The sequence below is a fragment of the Thermobia domestica genome, chromosome 13 (genome assembly GCF_964235325.1).
Source record: "Thermobia domestica chromosome 13, izTheDome1.hap1.1, whole genome shotgun sequence".
NCBI classification, from domain to species: Eukaryota; Metazoa; Arthropoda; class Insecta; order Zygentoma; family Lepismatidae; genus Thermobia; species Thermobia domestica.
Genome location: NC_137466.1, coordinates 81,244,865 through 81,268,423, shown reverse-complemented (window position 1 = coordinate 81,268,423; position 23,559 = coordinate 81,244,865). Strand labels below are relative to the sequence as shown.

The 23,559-nt window shown below is 36.0% G+C and overlaps 1 protein-coding gene and 1 non-coding gene across 2 annotated transcripts in view; both read left to right on the top strand.

Moving 5' to 3' along the window:
- LOC145667656 (uncharacterized) overlaps window positions 1-23,559 on the top strand; it is a 459,855-nt gene that overhangs the window by 354,822 nt on the left and 81,474 nt on the right. The gene's annotated exons all lie outside the window — the stretch shown is intronic.
- On the top strand, window positions 10,331-10,403 carry TRNAR-CCU (transfer RNA arginine (anticodon CCU)). Its single transcript has one exon. It is a non-coding gene; the product is annotated as a tRNA-Arg (tRNA).

Here is a 23,559-nt window from a genome sequence, read left to right as displayed (position 1 = left end):
CAACACTAAGAAGTAGTGAAGTTTTCACGTTTGATCCAGTAACGTGAGAAATTGAGAGGTTAGTCAAATTAATTCATAGCGAACTTGTAATATTGATTCAACAACATGAGAAATTGAGAGGCTAGCTGAACTAATACGTACATAGCGAACTTTTTAATGTTGATTCAGCTGATATTCCAGCTGACCTAATAGATAGCGCACTTTTCAGTGTTTATCCAACTACGTGAGAAACTGAGAAGCTAGCTGAACTAATAGGTTGTAAAGTATTTAAGTATTGAGTCAACGTGAGAAAATCGAGAGGTAACTAAACCGTAAGTAGCGAAGTTTTTGATGTTGATTCAAGAAGATGAGAAATTAAGAGGCTGGCTTACCTAATAGGGACCGAAATTGATTTACATAGCGGTAATGGTTTCCAATGTGCTTACCACACATCACCGAGGAAAAAGCCATCTAGTTATCTATAGTCCTTCATGGGTTGGTAAAATAAGGAGTTCTTAGTTCGTGTATATCTTTTCATTAAAGTGAAATGTTCTGGATCAGATAACTAAATCGTTTTGCTTGATTTTCTATATTTTTTTCGTTAAAAAAATCTCTTGATAATACCTTACCCTTGTTTTCTTCAGAAGAAAATATTAAAAATGAAGGTAGGAAAAAGCGAGAAACTTACACTGTCGAGAATATTAGGTCACTAAGAGAATAAATTGGATGATTTACTGTCTGAGATGGGTCAACAGGGAAAAAGAAGGGCTTTGCTATCTACACTTCCTCACGCAATGAGCTTCTGCACCGACGTAGAACTTGGGGTGAGAGGTGGATGGAGAAGAGCATGGAAAGAGATTTTGCTTCTCTCTTTTTTTTTTCAACAGTTCTTTCTCACTGAAATCTTATTTTCGCCTCTTCATTTAGTTTCTTACTTCCTTTATCACATTGCTATTTTGTTCTACCATTTTTCTCTTTTTTCATCGCTGTCTTCATTCTCACCTACTGTACTTCTCATTTTGTAGCTCGGAACAAAAAAAAATATTCTTCTTTTACTCAGAAAAAGAATGCAAAAGGAAGGAAGGCATAGTAAGAATAAGCGAGATGTGAAATTCTTTTCCATGCATGCTAGCTCCAACGAGCTGGGTTATTCCATCCGGTCTTTGCAGTGGCTGGTTGGTTGGGCCAAGCGAGCGCTCAAGACCGTTTATCAGAGCTAGAGTCCGCTGAGGCTATAAGGCCCTGCTCCTGTTTTATGAAGTGGAAATTGTTATTGATGTGACAAGGGCGGCTGAGAACGTAAAATTTTTGTCTCACTTTTATATCTGCATGTTGCACTGTACCCTATAATGCAGTTCGTATGTTGAGCAAATTTAAAACAAGTAAATCCATTGCTTCTTTCAAGCTAAGAGTGCAAGTTGTTCTATATTACATGGTTTCTTCTGAAACATATGCAGTAAATGTCATACTAAAACCCTGAACGTACAGTCTGAATTGACTTTGCTGATCTTACATAATTGTCATTTTCAGCCAATCCTCTCTGTAGGTTATTTTCTGTAGAATTTAGAAGTTTTTCGTACTCTACAGAATAATTGTCTTCTATTTGAATTTTAAAAAGTCTGTGTAAACAATTTTTTGGCACATATCTAAAGTATTTATTACTAATTAATGCTCGTTATTGTTGTACGTGATTTTTCCCAAAGAACGCCAACAACTTTTGGCACGTGATGCCTGATCCGAAGATAGAACTGAAGAAAGGGCCCTTAAAAGCATACGTATGGAGTACGGCCTTTTATAGATATGAGACATTTGCACTAGAGGAAGAGGGAAAACGGAGAATAGATGCTTTTGAAATGTGGTGTTATAGAACATTATTGAAAATTATATGGATCAACAAGATATCAAATAAAAGAATATTGGAAATGGTAGGAGAAAAATGGAGCATACTGAAGAATATTTCGAGAAAAAGGGAATGAAATTAAATTAATCTTTCAGTTTACTGTCCGACTATTATGTTCTTTAGCGTAAGGGAGATGGATGATCAAGGCAAATGAATGATGATGTAAGAATTGGTGGAATGAGAATATAGGAGGAAAGGAAGTACCTCGAGAAAACTCATGGACACGATGTTGTCCACCAGAAACTGAATTGGCCGGAGATCGTAGCAGGAGCACCACGCACTAGAAGTAAGCGATCTATCACTGTATCAACCTGCCCCTTCGAAAAGACGAGATATGGGGCGTTTACACTTGGTCGATTTAGTCGCACGGCTAAATCGACTCGCTGCATTTGCGACTAAATCGAAGCAACTAAACCAAATGAGATCGATGGATGTGTTCAATTGTTTTAACCGAAATTGAATGCTCCTTGTCGACTCGCTCTCCTCTGGTCGATTCGAAATCGACTGGGGGCCGCGGTGGCTCAGTGGTAGAGCGTTCACCTCTGGTGCTTGGGGTCCCGGGTTCGATCCCAGCCCCCGCCAAGTGAACTTTGTGGTGGACAAGCACCGTGTGCGTGGGTTTTCTCGGGGTTCTCCCGTTTCCTACCACTTTCTTCATTCCACCATTTCACTTATTTCTCATTATCACCGTCTCCTTTAGCCTAACCGGCATAACCGTGGGACGTTAAACTTAAAGATTTCATTTCATTTTCGAAATCGACTGGCAATTTTAAAGATGTCCAAGCAAAAAGTAATTGGTACAATTTGCGATGTTATAGCAGAAGAAAATAGAATCGACCACAGAAAATAGAACGTCTTTCAATTCAGTTGCTAGTCGATTAGTCGCTTTCGATCAACACGCGATTAAGTTGAAGTCCAGTTTACACGGTCGATTAAGTTGAAAGTGACGTCAATTCAACTGAATCGAACGCAAATCGACTAGGTGTAAACGCCCCTCTAAGGTGATTGGACACATTATAAGACATGGTGGAATCACGCTGATAATTGTAGACTGCGCGGGAAAAAAGGTATAAGTAAAAAAACATAGGTTTTCAGGAGCTGATGTTTTATTTTACCAAGCATAAGTATAAATCACTTATATTAACAATACCAAGATTCAATAATTCAACTCATATTTAGAGTTGACTTATACGAAATTAACCGAAGGTGGAGCGTGACACATAGATCTCCGATTTCGACTTATCTCATTTAGGCCAATTTCTGACTTACACTGTTTCTTCTGCGCGCACAGTTTAGAATTATATAAGGAATTGAAGAAGGAAAAATACCCAAAAGAAGGCCAAATAATACAAGATATAGGGAAGAAAAGCTACGAGAAAATGAGAAGGACGAAAAACTGCGTGAAATCAATTAAGAGACTGCTGACCTAAGATGATGATACTTAAGACCTAGAGAACTATTAATATTTTTATTAAAATAAATTTTAAGCGGTGTGCCATCACAACCTTTCCGAAATTTAAGAGGCATGTATGTGTACCATAGTGCCCTTGTCTTGTGAGAGAGAACGGACTCATATACTAATTCATGGGATCATATTATGTAATACTCGTAAGGCATCTCGTAACAGATACATTCAGTCAATAATCTAACACGTGGTTACACTTATGCTTATTGTTTGGCAATATTTTTCACCCATGGAAGGGAACAAGCAGTTGCAACCAAATCTACGGAAATACGTATTCGAATCCCGAAGAACATTTGCCAAATCTTGTCTTTTGATGATTCCTGAATGTAACGGGTGAATGCACCCTTCTCAAAATTTAAGAGGAGAATATCAATGTACCTACGTCTTATGAAACCGAATATAACCCAGTACACATCCTCACAACCATATAACATGGTAAAGGCTCATCAAGGAGGCTAAATAAGTTTTAAAATCTTTGATTTTTGAAGGGCATTTTTCCCCTTTGAAATGGAACGAGACGGACCAAACAAATTTACAGAGGAACCTAATGGTTCTTTGCTACCACACTAAACTTTTAGTTTTGGAATTTCTAAAATTTGAAGTGGTACTATGCACCCTTTCCGAAAATTTGAGGGGTTGGGCCAATGTATCCATTGCCAAAATTTATAGAAGGCGGTTCTAAGTACAATTGGATCATGTCCGTTGGACTAAAGACCCAGGAGTACAGACATTTCCTCTCTGGTGCAATTACTGCTTGCTTCTTAGGTATCTTTGCAATGTTTGATACAATTTTTATTTACCTGAAGAATAAATTAACTCCTCCAAGAAGCTTTTTACATTTGACAACATCGAGAACGTATAATATACATATATCGGGAGCGTATAAAAGAGAAAAATACGGTTGTCATGGAGTGCTTGTTGGACGATTAATACCAGCATACATTTCTTTTCTTTTTAGAAAATCCATTTGTTCACTACTGTGTCAAATACGTGTGTTTCCACTAGAAACCACTCTTAGTTGAAATGCGATTCGGACATCCACCCACACACATATATATAAATATCTATTACAAAAAAACAAGGAAGTAGGATTTAAAAAAAAACAAACGAAGATTCCTTCACAAATGATATAAACCCGCAACTTGCTGGAAGAGAAACATTTATAGAATGGGTGGAGCTGAATTTTGATTCCTAACTGCCTCGTCACATCAATAACGATTTCTGCTTCATAAAACAGTGGAGCCAGACATGAACAAAAAAGGGAATCCTCTTGAGCTTCAGTGGACACTGATTTTTTTTTAAATACATGAACTGGAGCTCGACCAAACTAATATTTAATCACATGGGCAGAGATGGAATATCGCCTCGACCCTTGTTGACTGTGTATAAAAATCGTAATGTCTATATTATTGCATACTCTGCATTATATTTTCCATTTTTCAACCTTATTGTTTTTTTTTTTGAAAAATAGAGAAAATCATCACAATGTAAGATCTACTACGAATATCGTACACCAGTTCGTTGATTTATTGTTGCTTTTCAGCACCAAAGTTATATCAGACATGATTTCATTTGTTAAAAGTTTTTCAAATTTTGCGGAATCCAAAAACTAATTCTAAACTTTCACTGAAGACTGATTTCTTAGTACTTAGGAAGAGATGTCTACTAAAGATTATGACAAAAGTTGTCATTGAAATTTTGAGGGTAAAAAAAAAATAATAATAATAAATTATTAAGTCACTCAGTAGCTAAAAATGTGTAGAGGTAATGGTAGTTCGAGTATTATGGACCCGGTCGGAAAAAGTAAACTGCTTTTTTTTTTTCCTGCTGGTGGATTTTATTACAGTGAATTGACAACTGTATCCCACGGTGGAAGTTGCACGTGCATTCACGTGTGAAAAATTACAGTAAGGGAACCATTGAGTGCAAGTGAAGACACGGAAATTTATGTCTGGGGACGATATTGAAAGATTTCCAGAGATAAATTTGTTGATAGTTTTTATCCTGTACTTGGTTCATGTAAGATTAGATATGCAATGTAGTATTAAGTAGAATGTATTGCTGTATGTTATATTGTATTAGCGTGGCCTTACAATGAATATCATCACCAATTAACTGCTAATGTAGATACTTGTTTGTCAGCTAAGTGGAGCAGGGTCCACTTTGCCTGACCTTTCAGTAATGCTTCTTGACAGACACGCACCCAGAAATGTTTGTTGGCTTTGAGGGATCCAATACTAGGGATGGCCAGAACCGGTTCCTGGTGGAACCGGTTTTCGGGTCTGAACGAATTCTGTTCTAGAAGATCCGGTTCCGGAACCGGTTTTTCGGATCCAGGTCTGGAACCGGGTTTTCGGATCAAGGTCTAGAACCGGTTCCGGAACCGGTTCTGAAAACCGGATCTCCAAGAACCGGTTCCTCGCGGAACCAGTTCCGCTGGAACCGAAACTTTGTGACCAACCCTACGCTAAACCGAGCTGCTGGCAGGCTGTGAACAGTGTGCTAGATGAAATGATGGAAGCGACAGGCAGGCGCCCAGGCGGCGGCCGCTTCTCATTTGGCTAAATAAACTGGGTAACTGGCAAACTCATTTGCTAAACAGACAAACTGGCCAACTCATTTGGTTAAACACCCACTGGTGGACCAAAAAATTTTTTTCCGGTAGCACAATCGGGTCTGGACGGGGACGCCACAAGCGCATGGTCCTCTTTGCAGTGTTTTGAAGGTGAACTTTGTGCCTCCTTTACTTGTCTTTGGGGGCTTTCGGATCCAGGTCTGGAACCGGTTCCTAAGATCTGGTTCTGGAACCGGGTTTTCGGATCCTGGTCCGGAACCGGTTCCGGACCCGGTTCTGAAAACGGGATCTCCGAGAACCGGTTCCTTGCGGAACCGATTGCGTCGGAACCGGAACTTTGTGGCCATCCTCTATCCAATACTACAACCACTATGTTTATGTGGTATTGAAAGGTTATTATTCCGCACTTGGAAAGACGATAAGTAATTATAAAATACTTCCACTTATATTTTTTGGAAAAAATAATAGAACTAGATCGTATTATAAGAGAAAGAGTACACATGAAGTGTAAGACCAAATATCCATCCAACATCAATCATTTCCATGTAAAACAGGTATAGTTGTATTGAGAAAGTGTACAAATGTATGTTGAGTTAAGAAATTTCGGAGGGAGGTCCAAACCCAGTGGAGTCCCTCCGTGGGTGCACCCTTGGTTTAGCCGCCCTCTCAGCACCGAGACTATATGAGATGTTATCCTACAACTTAACGTGAGATTCAAACCACATAAGCTCCCGGCCGGGAATCGAATCCAGGTCTTCACTTCAAAGGCGCGTACTCTAAAGCTTAGTCACGAAGGAGCTCTGGTTTCAATTTTGAATCCTTATAGAGCAAAAATTATAAGAATTACGAGGAAAATGGGTTCAATATCCTACAATATATTCCATCTCAGTTTCTATTATTCAATTGAAGCCGGGAGTAAAAAAAAAAAAAAAATACTGCTTTCGATTTCAAAATGTATTAGTTTCTATGGCCTAAATCTTTTGGAGACAGCAAAAATTGCTTTTGACATTGATTCAGCATCCAAAATATAGATTTCATCGGTGACGTTGTTCCTGTACTATGTGCATCCGGAAATGAAAAATCTGCTACTTCCGGTCTCAGCATCGAATCTCTGTAGGTTGGAAATTTATCATAGTCTCGCAATGTGAAACGAAACTCGGTTTAAGGTCATGTGAATTCATCCGTTTGTGTCTGTTTGATTTTAATCCCAACTAATAATCCTATTGAAGAGACTTCAAGAAATTACACGGCAAATTTCTTCAAAGTCTATCATTTTTAAAGAAAATAATTTGTTTCAGTTTAACGTCCCATCATTATGTCTGTTAGGCTAAGGGAGACCGGATGATTAAGGCAAATGTATGATGATAGAAGAATCGGTGGAATGAAATGTGGGAGGAAGCGGGAGTACCCCGAGAAAACCCATGGACACAATGTTACAATGCTACAAATTTACTTGACTGGATATCGAACCACGGACCTCACGAACCAGAATTAAGCGCGCTCTACAACTGAGTCACCATGTCCCCTTCTTTACGAAAAGTTATTGTTAAACATGTGTTTCTGAAAATGGGATGAATTCACTCCTTGTCCCTAAGTAATTTCAACCCTAAGCAATAATGATACCAATGGTAATTCTGAGCTATCAAAGAGGACTTTTTTTTTTAATGTTTAATTAAAATTTGAGATTTTTTCAGACGTATGGTTACATGCACGTGTTTTATAAGATTGAGGTAACTCACTTCCTTATTTTTGATCGATCTCAGTCATATGCAATTGAAATATTTCGAAGAAAGTATATACGCTACAATCGATTTTTTTTTTACTAAAATCATAGTGGAACATTATTATTTCCTTATTAAGGATATTAGTTTATCAAATCTGCTTTTTATATTTCTCCTGTCCATTTATCCTTCCGGGAGACAGAAAGCGTCAAGAACTACTTGATGGATTATCACCAAATTTAATCGGAATTTAAAGGGTCCAAAGTTAGGGGAAATACTTCGTTGATTGACGCAATACTCAAATCGGAAAAGATAGAAATCAATTATTTCCCGTTTTTACGTTAACTACTGTAGAGCAAAACCGGTAGCAGGTAACGGGAAGCGGGTTTCTACAATCAATTAAAGAGTCCCAAGAACCTATTTCATCTTTTATTCTTAACTCCCTACCAAATCCGGAAATGACAGAAACCTACTACAATTTCTTGTTTCAATATTGATTTACATAGATCAAAACACTAAGAGATACCGAGAAGTAGTTTTTTTGGAATCAATTTAGCACTCTAGGAATGGGTGGCATCTTCTCTCTTAGCCCTCAGTTGACACCGGAAAGGGCAGAAATTAACCACTTCCGGTTTTAAGTTGATCGTTATATAATAAAAATCGTGATGGAAGATGAGAAGCGGGTTTCTGTAATATATTAATCGTATCAATATTACATTCTCATCTCCACTCCAATATCTCTACTAAAATTGGAAATAGCACAAATCAACCACTTCCGGTTTTAGCGTTAGTTGCAATAGAATAAAAACTCTCACAAATAGTGAGAAGTGTTTCCTGGAATCAATTAAGCGTGCCAAGAATATATTTCTTCTTCACTCCTGTCCTTCTACTAAAGATGAAAGTGGCAAAAATCTACCTACTACAACTTCCAGTTTCAATGGTAGAGTGCTCACCTTTTGTGGATGGGGACTCTGGTTCTATTCCCGATCAAGTAAGCTTGTGGTAAAATAACACCGTGTCCGTAGTTTCTTCGGGGTAATTCCGTTTCGTCCCACATTCTTATTCCACCAATGTTTTCATCATCATTCACTTGCCTTAATCATCGTCTCCCTTAGCCTAAAGGGCATAATCATAGGAAGCTAAATTGAAAGATTTCATTTTCGACGTTACTGTCATGAAAAATTGTTCCCTTTGCACATGAATTCTTTTCTTGCGTTAAGAGTCTTCATCCCGGCGAAATTAAAATACTGCTAATTTTACAGTAATTATGTGATATCTTCAAATAGATAAAAGATAATTGAAATATGGAACAAGAGCGCCCTAGACAATATTATTTTGCGTGAGGTACCGTTACCACAAGTCACCTAGTAGCTTTCCGTTTTCAGCCGTTTAGAAACGCGAAAATAAAAGCCGATTTTCAAAATGGCTTGAAATCGAAAGCAGATAAGTGAGTCGTGATAACGGTTTCTCATGTAAAATAATATTGTCTAGGGCGCTCTTGTTCCACATTTTGATTATCTTTTATCTATTTGAAGATATCACACAATTACTGTAAAATTAGCGGTGTTTTAATTTCGCCGGGATGAAGACTCTTAAGTGTTTCGAGGTTTTAATTTCATACGTGAAAAGGTTACATACCATTGAAGATATGAAAAGCTCAAATAGTTATAGTGACTTTTTTTTCTGTTTAAATGCTCGTATAAATGAAAATGCAGAAAATATATAAAAAGAAATGGGCCTTGAGCGTTAGATAACTAGGATATTTTGCTAGGAGAACTATGACCTTTTATTTCTATTGGCTCTGCGGTAGAGCACTTAACTCTGCTGCGTGATATCCATGGTTCGATCCCCAGACAAGTAAATTTGTGGTGGACAACATCGTGACGTGTGAGTTTTCTCGTTGAACATCCGTTTCCTCACACATTTTTATTCTATCAATTCTTTCTCATCATCATTCACTTGCCTTAATCATCCGTCTCCCTTCGATTAACAGATTTAAGCGTGCGACGTTAAACTGAAAGATTTAATTTCATTTCATTTTCATTTCTGAGATTGGAGGGAATCTTTCAAGGATACTAGTTTCATTTCTGCGGGAAAAAAAAACAATGTTCTAAAGGAGGTGAGTTGATTTTGAGTTTACCGTCCCTTTCAGAAGCGAGGCTATATGAGACGTGGACCTACTGATTAACGTGGAATCCGAACCACATGAGCTCCCGCCGGGAATCGAATCTGGATATCCCACGACAAAGGCGCGTACACTAACCGCTTAGTTACGGTGGAGCTCAAAAATGTTCTAAAGGAATCAGGCCGCACTTTCTCATCTAGTTATCTATGGCTCTGGATCTCACTATTTTTCTTTTCACGAGGGATCTTGCAAATCTCAAAAGCTAATCATCCTAAGAAGTGATACATAAAATCACCAATTACTTATTGCACGATTCATCTAGCTGCCTGGTTATGACACATGTGGTAAGTATGTTGTTTACTAAGGTCGCTACTATGTGTCATCCTCAAGAAACTGTTTATCGTACGAGAGCCCATAGCTCACGTTTCATGATCATGCGCGTTCCAACTCTTCCACACTTCGTCAAAGCAAACAGTAATCAAAGAAGTATCCTTATGCAATAACAAAGTGGGGGGGGGGGATATCCGGTGCTTCTTCTATGTTTGTTAGAAGCATATAATTAACAGCCCCTGTGGCCCAATGGATAAGGCATCGGTCTCCTAAACCGAGGATTGCGGGTTCGAATCCCGCCAGGGGTGCAAAACATTTTTATTTTTTACTTTAATTTAGATTATTACATGTACCTTATCATAGCAGAAGTGAACATTCTTCACAAGGGTAGAACAGATAAAAAGAAAATTTTGAATTAAAATATATTTTAAACCCTGTCATTCATTACACAAAATTATTAAGACATAAAATTGAATAAAAATATGATTTAAAAACTCAGGTTATTCCAAGTGCTAACTTAGTTAAAAGTTAATTATAAACCGTTTAACTGTTTCTTCACTTTCAACATTTCATTAATACTAAACGAAAAACTAAAATATTTATTTTACAGAAATTTCCCTCTGTCCCTGAAAGCAGAATTTTCCAAAACCGAGGAAGCCAGGCGTGCAATTTTTGTTCTGAGGATCCAAAGTTTGAAGAGTCCATAAGACACCATGTTTATATAGTAAAAAACGGGTATTATTCTACAGCAGGCGTGCACTCAGAAATTTTCCTTGGAAGGAGTCCAAACTTTAGAGAGGGTTCAACACTACAAACCATTACGTTTATATGGTATTATTCTGCACCTGAAAAGACTATAAGTAAATGTAAAACACTTCTGAAAAAATACCAGAACTAGATTATTTTCATAAGAGAAAAAGTATCGATGATATGTAAATTTTCATGCTACATCAATTATTTCTTTGTTAAACAAGCATAGTTTTATTTGAGAAAGTGTACAAATGTGTGCTGAGTTAGGAAGCTTTTTGGGGGGAGTCCGCACCCGTGTCTCCCTCCCTTGTGGGTGTGCCTGCTTCTTTACTAACTCTCTTTAGTGGATTTAAAAGTTAATTTACAGTATACACTTTGGATACACACATGTAGTAATGGTACGTGTGGTACCTCATACTAGCTACAAACCGTAATTATTTGACAAGGTGTTCATTGGAGTTATGAAACGTTGCTACAGTAAAGAAGTTCGAACGTACTACAGGTAAGGTTTCAACTCTCATAGTTTGGGCAAAATTCACCAGGAACTCTGTGACTTGTCCCGGAGGAATTTTTCTCTTCATCGGGACAGCTAAAATCCCGGAAATCCATCACCCGCCTCTTGAATAATAAATGTACAGTAGATTGGTTACAATAAATAAATAAAATGGAAGTCTGCAATTATCGGAAAGCAAGTCCCAGGAAAGAATACAGACTTAAAAATTCAGCTGAGATGACAGCCAGGGCCGTCGTGTGGGTTGTAAGCGCCTGGGGCATGAATTTCCAAGAGCCCCCTGTTATGAAAAACAACCAGAGTTTATTCTGTAGTCCTAGATTTAAATATGGAATGTAAGATCAGAATGTAACAGACAAAAATGTTGTTATTATATCAGTTTTTTTAAGTGAATGGTATAACATTCTGTTTTCTCATTCGACAACATAGAGAATTGTTACATCAAATAAAGGGTTCAGGACATCGCTTCTCCAGATTCGCCTTAGATTGGAATCCCTAATTGTGAATGGTATTTTGTATTACCAGGCGTTGTCTTTAAACATGGCAGGATTATTCGACGTCAGCATAAAGTAAGCAGACCAGGAAGTGTGCAGTCACATAATAGAACATCTACATGTACAAAGGCGAACATCAAATTAAGGTCAACAGCGTGATTCATTAAATACATCGGATTCAACACCAATCATTATTTTATTCAGTTCGGCATAACATCCGCTCGAACTTGAATTATTATTTATACGCGGAATCCATCTGTAATATCACTAGTCGACTCTCATATATCTCCTTCAGCCACCCAGTACACGTTAGGAAATACAGTGAAACCTGTCTTTAGCGGAATCGAGCAGGACTTGCAAAAAATTCCGTTAAAGTCAGGTTTCCGCTTAGTGGAGGTAGACCTTTCATTTCTTTTTTTTTAAAATACATGCTTATAAAGGGGCATACTGAGAAAATATATTGCTGTACGTACATTGTTCTATTACAGTACTTCTTTCTTCTACAAATAAATACACAAAAAATTAAAATGAATACAAAATATACTATGCACACGTTTTCTTTATTTTTCTAATAGCCAAGCAGGGTTTTCTGTGTACATTGCTGCTTGGCTGCTTGACTTTCCGCATACACTTTAGCCTGAGAAATTATAATAAGTGAATCAGAATCATTTTTCCGTAAGGCAAATTTTTGCAGTTCCTTTAAACTTCTGAGAGCATCTTGATATGTATTTATTCTACACTCTTCTTCGAACTCGGTATCGTATTACTCTTCTTCCTCTATCTCGTTTTCTTCTTTCCGACATTCCGTATGATTGTTGATTAAGTTGCGGGGATTAAGGACAATTTGTGGGGGTGAATATGAGTAGTGGTTGGGAAAGGTCAACACTGTCCAGAAATATTTAACAAAAGAACGAACATTTTATCGCAGACAGCGTAATGTATATGTCTCACAGAATGTCTAAACGCTGTAGTCCGGAACTCAGAATTTTCCGTTAAATGTTTATTTTTCTTTCCGTTGTCCGCGTAACACAGTTTCCGCTTAATAAAGGGACTTTTACACGTTTTGTTCTCCAAAATTCATGGGACCGTGAAATATTTCCGTTTAAGACAGTTTTCCGTTTAATAAAGGGTCCGTTAAAGACAGGTTTTACTGTATATACCTATATCTACACTACTTCAGGATTCTATAAATCAAAAGAACAGCAACTTCAACGTCAAAACTTAATTTCCTTACTTGCATTTTATTACGCCTGTATATGGATATACCAAAATAATGAGTTGATCACATTTGAAGGTGAGGTAAAGAAGAATAAGTTGAGGGGAGCCGTAACTAGTTTACTCACACATATTTATTATTATTTCCATGTCACAATAACATTATTTTAACTATATCCCGTCGTTAACAAACTAGATCCATATTTCACTTCTTCTAATCAACAACAGTATATATATTTTCTTCTTTTCTTCGAACAAGTTAGAACATAGTCATAGTCATCACATTGGATATAGTATACGTAAGACCGTCTGAGTTCCAGAAGAAGCTGGACGCTCATACTTTTAGGGATTATTCATTGAGTATCTACGAACTTAGAAAGGGGGTAACAAACCCACTTTCATTTACTTATCCACTGGTACGAAAATAAAAAAGAACGTACCTATTTGCCCTTGTACTTTATATGCTATAGCGCATTACATTATATGCAACAAGGATTTTGGTCTGCATCATGATATAAATTTAAAAATATTTAACATTTTTCGAATCGAAATCAACAAAATTTATTCTAGAAAGTAAAAATAGAATGTTAAGCACATATAATGAAGTCAACGCACTGATTTAATTTGGTAACGTATAAATATATAATATGAAGTATCCTCGCGCACGGAAGACAGGGGGTTCTCATGTATACTATTACCCATGTAAATATTCATAAGTAATAAGGAAGGAGATTTAATAATAAGTATAAAATTTTTAAATGTTAAAAATAATCCGAATTTATATATTTATAGCATTTCTGCATATAAAACATCTTTGACACAAATAAATAATTCTACAAATTCCTTTTTTTGTCATAGAACTATCTATTTTAGGAGATGAAAACTATGTTATTTCTTAAAGTATTAAAAGCGTCTGTAACTAACAAAATCTAAAATTTTGGTCCGTTACAATGGCTTTTGTCAGAGGGCTAGAGAGAGTTCCAGTTGAAAATTACCGGTAAAGTAAAACATCGTCTAGGATTATTCAAGTTCAATACTCTATCGGGAGTCCCTCAAGGATCTAATCTAGGTCCCCTGTTGTTTCTTCTTGTTATTAATGATATTCCTCTGTGTATTAAAACTTCTCAAGTTCTTTTTGCCGATGATCTCAAATTATACTCCAAAGTAAGTTCAATTGATGACAGAATGAAACTTCGACAGAATCTACAGAGAGTTTAAATATGGTGTGATAAGAATAAATTAGTCCTGAATGTGTTCAAATGTAAATCTGTATCTTTCGCGAGGAAGGAAAATCCATTTATTTTTACCTATACAATAAGTAGCGCTTCCTTGTCTATTCCAAATACTATCAAAGATGTAGGAGTTATATTTGATAGCAAATTAAGCTTTGCTCAACATGTTGAGGCAATAACGAGTAGTGCATATAGAAACCTAGGTTTAATTTATAGGATAGGGCAGGATTTCTAGAAAGGATCAACATTTATAAGGTTATATTTTTCGTATGTGATGTCAAAATTAGAATACTGTTCTTTTGTTTTTGTTTTGTTTTGTTTTGTTTTGTTTGGATACCAAATGCCATTAAATACTCTGATGCAATAAAAAATATACAGTTTAAAGTTTTAAAAAATGCTTGCATACAAGAGAACCGGTTTCTACCCAAAGTATGTCCTCTATGAAGACTTAATAACGCATTTTAGTTTTCAAATCTTAGAAAAAAGGAGAAGGCTATTTGATCTGTTCTTCTTACATAAATTATTAAACGGTAAAATTGACAGTCCGGAATTAGTTTCAGAAGTATTATCTATTACGTGTCTCAATAATTAAGACTAGAACAGCAAACACTGGGACAGTCTATTGTAGAAAAACAATAATTAAGATATTACATAAGTCTCCTCTGTGGAGAATGTCAGCTTCATATAACAAAATGATTAGATTTCATGTAGTAAATATATTTAGTATGTCCGAAAACAAGTTCAAAACAATTGCCAGGCAATAACTCTGCATAATTAAACGACGTATATTTGTGTATGTATAATAATGTATGTTAGATAAGTACGTACACGACACTATAACTGGACATTAAGCCTGTTATGTTGTCCTTATGAAATAAATAAATAAATAAATAAAGTTTACTTAGCCGTGGCCTGATCTTATTAAAATATCTGAATTAACATTATTTAAGAAAGAAAAACAATTCATTTACCAACACAACCTGAATTCCTTGAATTTTGTTGATTTGTCGTCCCGGGGAATTGCCCTGTCGCCGCCCACTCGACGACCCTGATGACAACCATTATGTTCCCAGCAGCAGTGGTTGTAAGTAAGGAAAACAATCGGTGTTTGTCTTTTCCGTGTATGTTCACGGAGTTTCCTTTTCTTTGCACTGAAATTGCTTTTAAAACATTCCATTATTTAAAAGAAAATTTGATTTGATTTGATATTTTTTTAGCAGTACTAAAAGTTTATTTTTTTTATTTCAGTAAGCACGAGTCTGTTTGTTTAGTGAAATATGTCATAATAATTATTATTATTTTTTTTTTTTTACTGTCTGTGGAGATGATAGAGAGACTCTTGAGAGATTACTTTTTGTATAGGAATATGTTTCTCAGTTATGTACTGTAAAATTGAAAATCACAGAGTTAGAAATTATAAAATTATAGTAATTAAAGTAATTATATCTATAATTTTTTGAAACCTAGCTTTATAATTTGTTTTTTTTTTAATTAAAACCTGTCTAGTAATAAATATGTTAATCGAATCTTAATTACCTCCAGATATGAGTGTCGTCAAGTATTTGTCCCAGAATGGGCCAAAGCATAGTTGGAAACCCTAACCTACAGGTCATCCTATTACTTCCTACAGTTTGAGTGAACTCTTCGAGATTGCATATTTAAAATCACAGGAGAAGTAGCATAAGGAGAACTCAAAAAACGAAAGTACTGTGTTGAAACACGATACCAATAAATGAAGAATTGTTACAGAAACGTTCAAAAGATCCGAGCTTTCCCTATCTAAAAAGTTTATAATTAATACAACAACAACACATAATTAAGTCTGCAACCAGGGAAGAAAGTTATTGGAAATAAGAACCGTTGAGAAAGTTTAGAAGTGGATACTACTTCTGTAGAAGCATACGTCTGGAAAATTTGGAACGGGAGACACGTCATGAAACTTGAAATAAATAAATAAATAAATATCCCTATGTTTTGAATATTTCTGCAATGTTCTTAGCATAATAATAACATCTATTTTCAAAGATGAGACAAAAGCCTGAATGGAAACAGAAGAATATTCCAAAAAATAAAGTAGAATATTCTATGATAGTAATTTACAGGGTTTTCATAAAGTATGGACGGATTTAATTCGCTTATAATTTACATAAAAATGCTTATATTGAAATCAAATAAAGTGCAAACGGTAGCGGAAGGATTAAATTTTTACCTGTAATCTGCACCAGCTCAGTTCAATCACCGCCACACCTCCAACTGGGCGCCATTTACGTCCACACATTCGCGTAGGCGGCGCTGGAATCCACTCATAGCGTTCTGCCGTGTTTGATCCGAAATGCCAGCCACAGACGCCCTGATTTTGTCCTTTAAGTTCTCCAAACCACTTGGCTTCTTTGCATAAACTTCCGTTTTGGCCTTGATCGTCTTCTTGGCTATCTTAAATACGGTTGTCTGTGGAATTCCGAGTTCCATGGACCGTCTAGGAATCGACTTCTGTGGGCTGTTGATGATGCTTTCCCTTACCCTGCTCACTGTTGCAGGCGATGTTGGCGGCTTCCCACTTCGAGGACGGTCCAGAACGCTTCCTGTCTCCAAGAACTTAGCATGCCACTTTTGGATTGCACTCTCAGTCGGTGCCGGCTTTTTGAACTCTTTGGTGAACTTTCGACACACCAGAATTGGTGATTTTAGCTCTGCGTACCACAGAACACATTGCGCTTTCTCTTTCACCGACGCCATCTTTGATACGGTAAAAAAAAATAGTCTTCTCAGAGAAGTTTTTCATTTATTTATTTCTTTAAAAGACACACACACCAATACAGCTTACAACTTACTTTTAACAGTCAACATTGAAACAACAATGAAAAGAACAATGGATGGAATTTGGTAAGAAACTGACCCTTGCCCTCCCTCTCCCTCTCTCAACGTGTTCAGAGTTGCTGCTTATCTAACAGTGTAGCCAACTAAAAATTTAATCCTTCCGCTACCGTTTGCACTTTATTTGATTTCATTATGAGCATTTTTATGAAAATTATAAGCAAATTAAATCCGTCCAGACTCTATGAAAACCCTGTATGTATAATTAAATATCTAAGTTCATTACGTTTGTGGTATTTTGCGAAACAGATTATCTTAGCGTATCTTACAAATGTTTAGTTCTTTTGTGCGTATGTCTCAGAAAGGGCGTGGTTCAATAAAAATTTGACTCACGACCCATTGACCCACTACTCACCATGACCCATAACCCACTCTGACCCACCACCCACTACCCACCATGAATCACTCTCACTCAACGTGACTTACTCTGATCCACCAAAATCCATTGACGTCAATTCAAATACATAATCCAAACCCTTCTCTCCACTAACTAAAGAGTTTACACTTGTAATAAAACAAGGCTGTGAAATTCTAACTAATCGGAGTTTGAATTTCCACGGTCAATCTCTTAAACACCACTCTGTTGCAATAACGGTGGATCTGACCTTCAAGATATAAAATGGTAAAGTATTTGTCAAGGGCCAAATTACGATGAATTTTAATTAAATTATCATAATGTAATTATTTCTTTGTTGAATTATCGACATTTTTCAGTGGAAAAAAAGGATGAAATTTGAAAGTCCCAAATCAAGGTAAGTAGACCAACGTAAAGAAAGAAAAAAAAATTAAAATTTTCCAAATAATTATGTGTACAGTCCAAACTTACAATTTCCGTGTAATTAAGCTTACATTACAGCTCCATATAATAAACATAAGCTTCAGCAAAGTTCGATGCAATGGATATATGAAGCGAAACACTGTGTTTTTTGTATCTGAATTGATAATGTTTCTGATTTTTCTTTCAACTAATATCGATCATTTTCGATTATTTTTTACAAATCCACTCACTGCCAATTTTCCATATATAGAAAGTTCCCCCATAAAGGGAAATTTTAGAAAAATGCTAGAACACATTTTGTTTATTTTCAGTAAAGAGTTAATATACTGAATTTCAGCTCCGTAAGTTTAACTACTTGCGAGATACTCATTTTTTTCGCTAAAATTCGGACCCCCACTATCCCCTTAAGATATTATTATAATGAAAGCGATATGATAACATCCCAGTTTGGATTAAGAACTAACTATATACCAAAAGTCATTTCATTTGACTTTGTAATTTGGCCATGATGACCAGGCGCACATAGTTACATTCAATTTTTTATATAATTATATATTTCAGTGATTCAAAAATGTATTTTTTCCAGTAGTTAGCTCGTCTAAAAACTCACAGGCTGTGTATCTCGAAAGCCAAGTAGTAGTATAAGTCCTATTGCTATTATTACAATTACAAATATCAATGTCCAAAAGTACCTTAATTTATTTTTTCACTTAAATATACTCATCTCAGGTAAGTAAACATAAACAAATGGAAAAGGAGGGAAATGGAGACCTTGAAAGTAAAACGTAGACAAATTCACCAGTCGTCAGAAGATACTGTCTACAATGTAGTGAGCAGAGTGGGTCGGTAGGTCAGAGTGAGTCGGTGGATTGCAATGGGTCATGGTGGGTGGTGGGTCACAGTGGGACACATGCTTTTGACCCACGACCCACTGACCCACTCAGAAAACTTGACCCACTGACCCACTCCATCTCTGGTGTGTGTAAGTAACGGTATTTCCGGTAAGCAGCTTTCTTTCCATTTTCTAAAAGTAAAGTGCTGTAAAATGTACTCTTTTCTCTCACTTTTGCTGATTCAATTAATAAATGTCATCGATCTAAACAAGCTGACGTGCTTGGCATGTAGTTTCGAGAAAGTCGATTAAAATAAATTATTATTGTGTTAAGAGAATATGCCATGCTACAAGGTATTAGTATGAAAATTTTTTATGGAGTTGAAAAATATTATTACGCATAAATTACACAAAACTAGAAGGTATTAATATGAAGAAATGTCATCTACTCAGATACTTATTATGAAAAGAACTTCCATCAATCTACAAAGTATCAGCATACAAATTTTCCATGAAATTATAAAAGATTAGAAGAATTGAAAGAGCCTCCATGAAAGGCTTCTAGAATGTATTAATACGAAAAACATCAATTTGTCTCAGTGAGGTGTGAGCCGGCTTGTTTAGGAATGAGGGAACAACAGACAGCAGTCTTTCTGCGTCCCCAACACTTTGGAGACCTTACTTTTAGGATAACTCTCGTATTACTGTGAAAAATGTCATCAAAGTAAAAGGTGTTAACATGTGAAATTTTTTTCATCAACTTTCCAATATTGTTGTGGTAAAATTTCCATCCAATTACAAAATATGACTGTGAAAAATATCAAGCCGTAAAATATTACTAAGAAGTTAGAAAATTGTATAGTAAGTTAATCTTCATGAAGCTAGAAGATATTCCATTTATTTTAAAACAATATTTTTAAAAGGTGGAAGGTATTAACATGTGGAAATTTACCATCAATTTTGCCAATATCATTGTTATAAAACTTCCATCAAATTTCAAACTATGACTACGAAAAAAAAAAAAAAATCAAACAATAAGGTATTATTATGAAGTTAGATAATATTATAGTAAATTAATCTCTATAAAACTTAAAGGTATTAATATTTAAATTTTCAATTTATTTTAAAAACAATATGATTGTTACAGAAAATTCCATTAAGTTTATATTACTGCGGAAGAAATTTTCATCAAGCTGCAAGGTATTAATATGAAAAATTTCAACGAAATTAGAAACGAATATTTTTATCACGAAAAACTTCATTTAACTAGGATGTGTTAATATGATTTTTTTCATCAAATTAGAATAAATTATTCTGAAAAAAAAACTAACAAGTTATGCTAAAAGGTCACCAATCTATGAGGTAGTAATATGAAAAGATTGCATTAATTTAGAAAATATTCTAGTGAAAAAAGTTTCCATCAATCTATAAAATTTTATTGTGGAAAATTTCTATCAAGCTAGAAGATATGAATATGAAAATTTAATAAATTTCATATAACATTTCTCGGGAAATACCATAGCAGGTTTTATAAAATGGTACTAAAGAGGGAAGGCAAAGAATACATAAATAACAATCCGATGAAGACTGCTGAAAAGGATATCATATACAATATGTTGTTTCTTTTTTTTTCTTCCAAAAGGAAGTAGTAACAGCAACAGGATCGAGAAAGGAGGACATCTGTGATAATCATGTTAAGGCATCAAATATTTATAGAGAAAGGAAGAGGAAGCTATTTCGTTTCGAGAATTCTTTCCCTGGAGATTTTTCGAATGGTCAGTTTGTTTCTCGAGTGTCACGTGTGTAGGACATAGAAAAAGAAACATAAGAGGAAAACATTCTGAGTTATTATACAATGAAGAAAATGGGGCTGAGGTAACACGTTTTTGCTTAGGGTTGTTCAAAGTACAACATGTGCATCATACGTGCACAAGTGACTAAAGAAAATACTGAGATTGTTTCCGAGTGTAATTTTTGGTGGAGCCAAACAGTGTCGGATAAAACATCAAGTAGTATAGTTCAGACCCTACTTTAAACAAGAGGTCTGTTTTACATAGTCTAGATGCTGAAAATGGTCGTTAAACTCCAATAAATCAGAATGCAACAAAGATAACCAATAATCAAGTTCTATATTGGAACCACGATAGAAGTACGTATAATCAGTCCTTTTTAAATGAATGTTCTGAGACGTCAAAGTTTGCTTCTCACCTTCCCACTGAAAGGAGAAAGCGCTACCAGGTAACCTGATGTTCATAACACAAAACAGTGGTGACAGGTAAACAAGAACGTCGATAACATCTTCCAGCTATCAGGTAACCTGATGTTGATAAAACAAAATATTGGCGATAGGTAAACCAGGACATCGATAAAGTCTTCGAGCAACCCGGTAATCTGACGTTAATAAAACAAAATAGTGGTGACAGTGAACAAAAACATCGATAAAGTCTTCGAGTAACCAGATAATCTGATGTTAATGAAATAAATTAGTGTAGGTAAACAAGAACATTGATAACGTCGTCGAGCTACCAGGTAACTCGATGTTGATAAAAATAAAATAGTTGTGATAGGTAAAGAAAAACATAGATAAGGTCATCGAGCTACCAAGTAACTTGATGTTGATAAAGCAAAATAGTGGCGTCAGATAAACAAGAACATAGATTAACCAGGTCGAGCAACCAGATAACCTGACGTTAATAAAACAAAATAGTGTTGACAGTAAACAAGAACTTGGATAAGGTCGTCGAGCTTCCAGATAATCTGATGTTGATAAAACAAATTAGCAGTGATAGGTAAATAAGAACATTGATAACCTCGTCGAGTTACCAGATAACTTGATGTTGATAGAACGAAATTGTGGTGACAGGTAAACAACAACATTGATAACGTTGTCGAGCTACCAGATAACCCGATGCTGATATATATATATATATATATATATATATATATATATATATATATATATATATATATATATATATATATATATATAAGCATCGGGTTATCTGGTAGCTCGACAACGTTATACAGTAGAGCGTCGTTATAAGAACGTCGGTCAACCGAACGACCGCTTAACCGAACTGTGTACTCGCTCGCACCTGTTACTCTCCCACCCTACCGTCCATCATCCCCCTCACTCCCAAACCAAGTTTCCCACAGTAGTCGCCGCACTGAGCCACCGCTGGCGGAACATGGCTTCTAATGGGGCCTTCATAAGGTGCTGCTGACCGGCCAAGCCGCCAGTCGCTGTGTTTCAACAATCAGCACACTTCTTTTTATGAATAAATTTACTGTACGTACTTCTTTTTGGCAAATAAACATGTACAGTTCGATTATCCGAACAAACCAGTTTTCCGAACACCCATGTCCCCCAATTACTTCGGATAATCGACGCTCTACTGTATATATAATAGTGATGATAGGTAAACAAGAATATAGATAATGTCATCGAGCTACTAGGTAACCTGATGTTGATAAAAACAAAATGTTTACGATGAAATATAACGTGGCGTATTTACGATTTTGTTTCGGGGGGAGGGGAGCTTTGCTAACTTTAGTCCTGGAAATGTTAAAATTCTGCAAGATATTTAATTTACTTTAATATAGTAAATAAAATTTCGGGGGGAGGGGAGCTTAAGCGTGGAAGCCCCCCTAAATACGATACTATTAACGAATATAATCTCTTGGAATTACTTCATTTGTTTTTGCATTCCTCTTGGATTTCTTAAATAAATAATAATTATTTCTTAAATTAAGAGAGATGCTAGAGAGATCAACAACCATCGAAATGATTTTATTTTTATCATGGAGTATCTGGTTGTTCAAATGACCTTTTGTAACATTAGAAACTGTAATTTTATCTATGGCAAATAATTATTTATTCCATTAACTTTTCAAATTGCTTTGCCTGGAAGCAATCTTATGATGCTTGTTGTCATCTATGTTAAAGATATTTCGTGTTACCAAGGGGAAGAGGCTCGAAGCTCTTAGCTATATGGCCCAAACCAAACTGTTGCAAGTAATGAGTGATATTAAATAAGACCAACTAACTAACTAACTAACTAACTCTATGGCCTATGGAACCCGGAGGTTCAGTGACGCGTTCACAAAAGCTCTCCACTGACTTCTATTCTTAGCTAATTGCATCCAGTTTCTACTTTGTATTCCTATCTCTGCGAGACCCATCTTAATATTATCCTCCCATCTGCGCCTAGGTCTTCCTAATGGTCGTTTTCCTATGGGTCTACCAGTCAAGACTTTGAAAGCGTTTCTACTTTCTTCCATTCTAGCTACATGACCTGCCCACCTAAGCCTCCTAGACTTGACGACCCTAACAATGTTGGGTAAACCGTATAAACTATGTAGTTCCTCGTTATGAAGCTTCCGCCATTCCCCATTCTCGTTCCTCTTGGGTCCGAATATTCTTCTCAGGATCCTGTTCTCAAATACTTTCAGTCTATGTTCTTCCCTCAGAGTAAGCGACCATGTTTCGCAACCATACAGAACAACAGGCATGATTATCGTTTTATATATTTTAAGCTTCAAATTCCTCGACAGAATTCGCGACGACAAGAGATTTTGAACCGAGTAGTAACACGAATTCCCTGCTTTTAGTCGACATTTAATTTCTTCGTGAATATGATTTTCGTCTGTTAATATTGGTCCTAAATATTTGAAAGTATCCACTTTATCAAAAGCATTATTTAATATTTTAACGCCTCCACAATTTGCCGTATTACGGTCCCGACGCACTTCTATGTATTTAGTTTTCTCTGCATTTA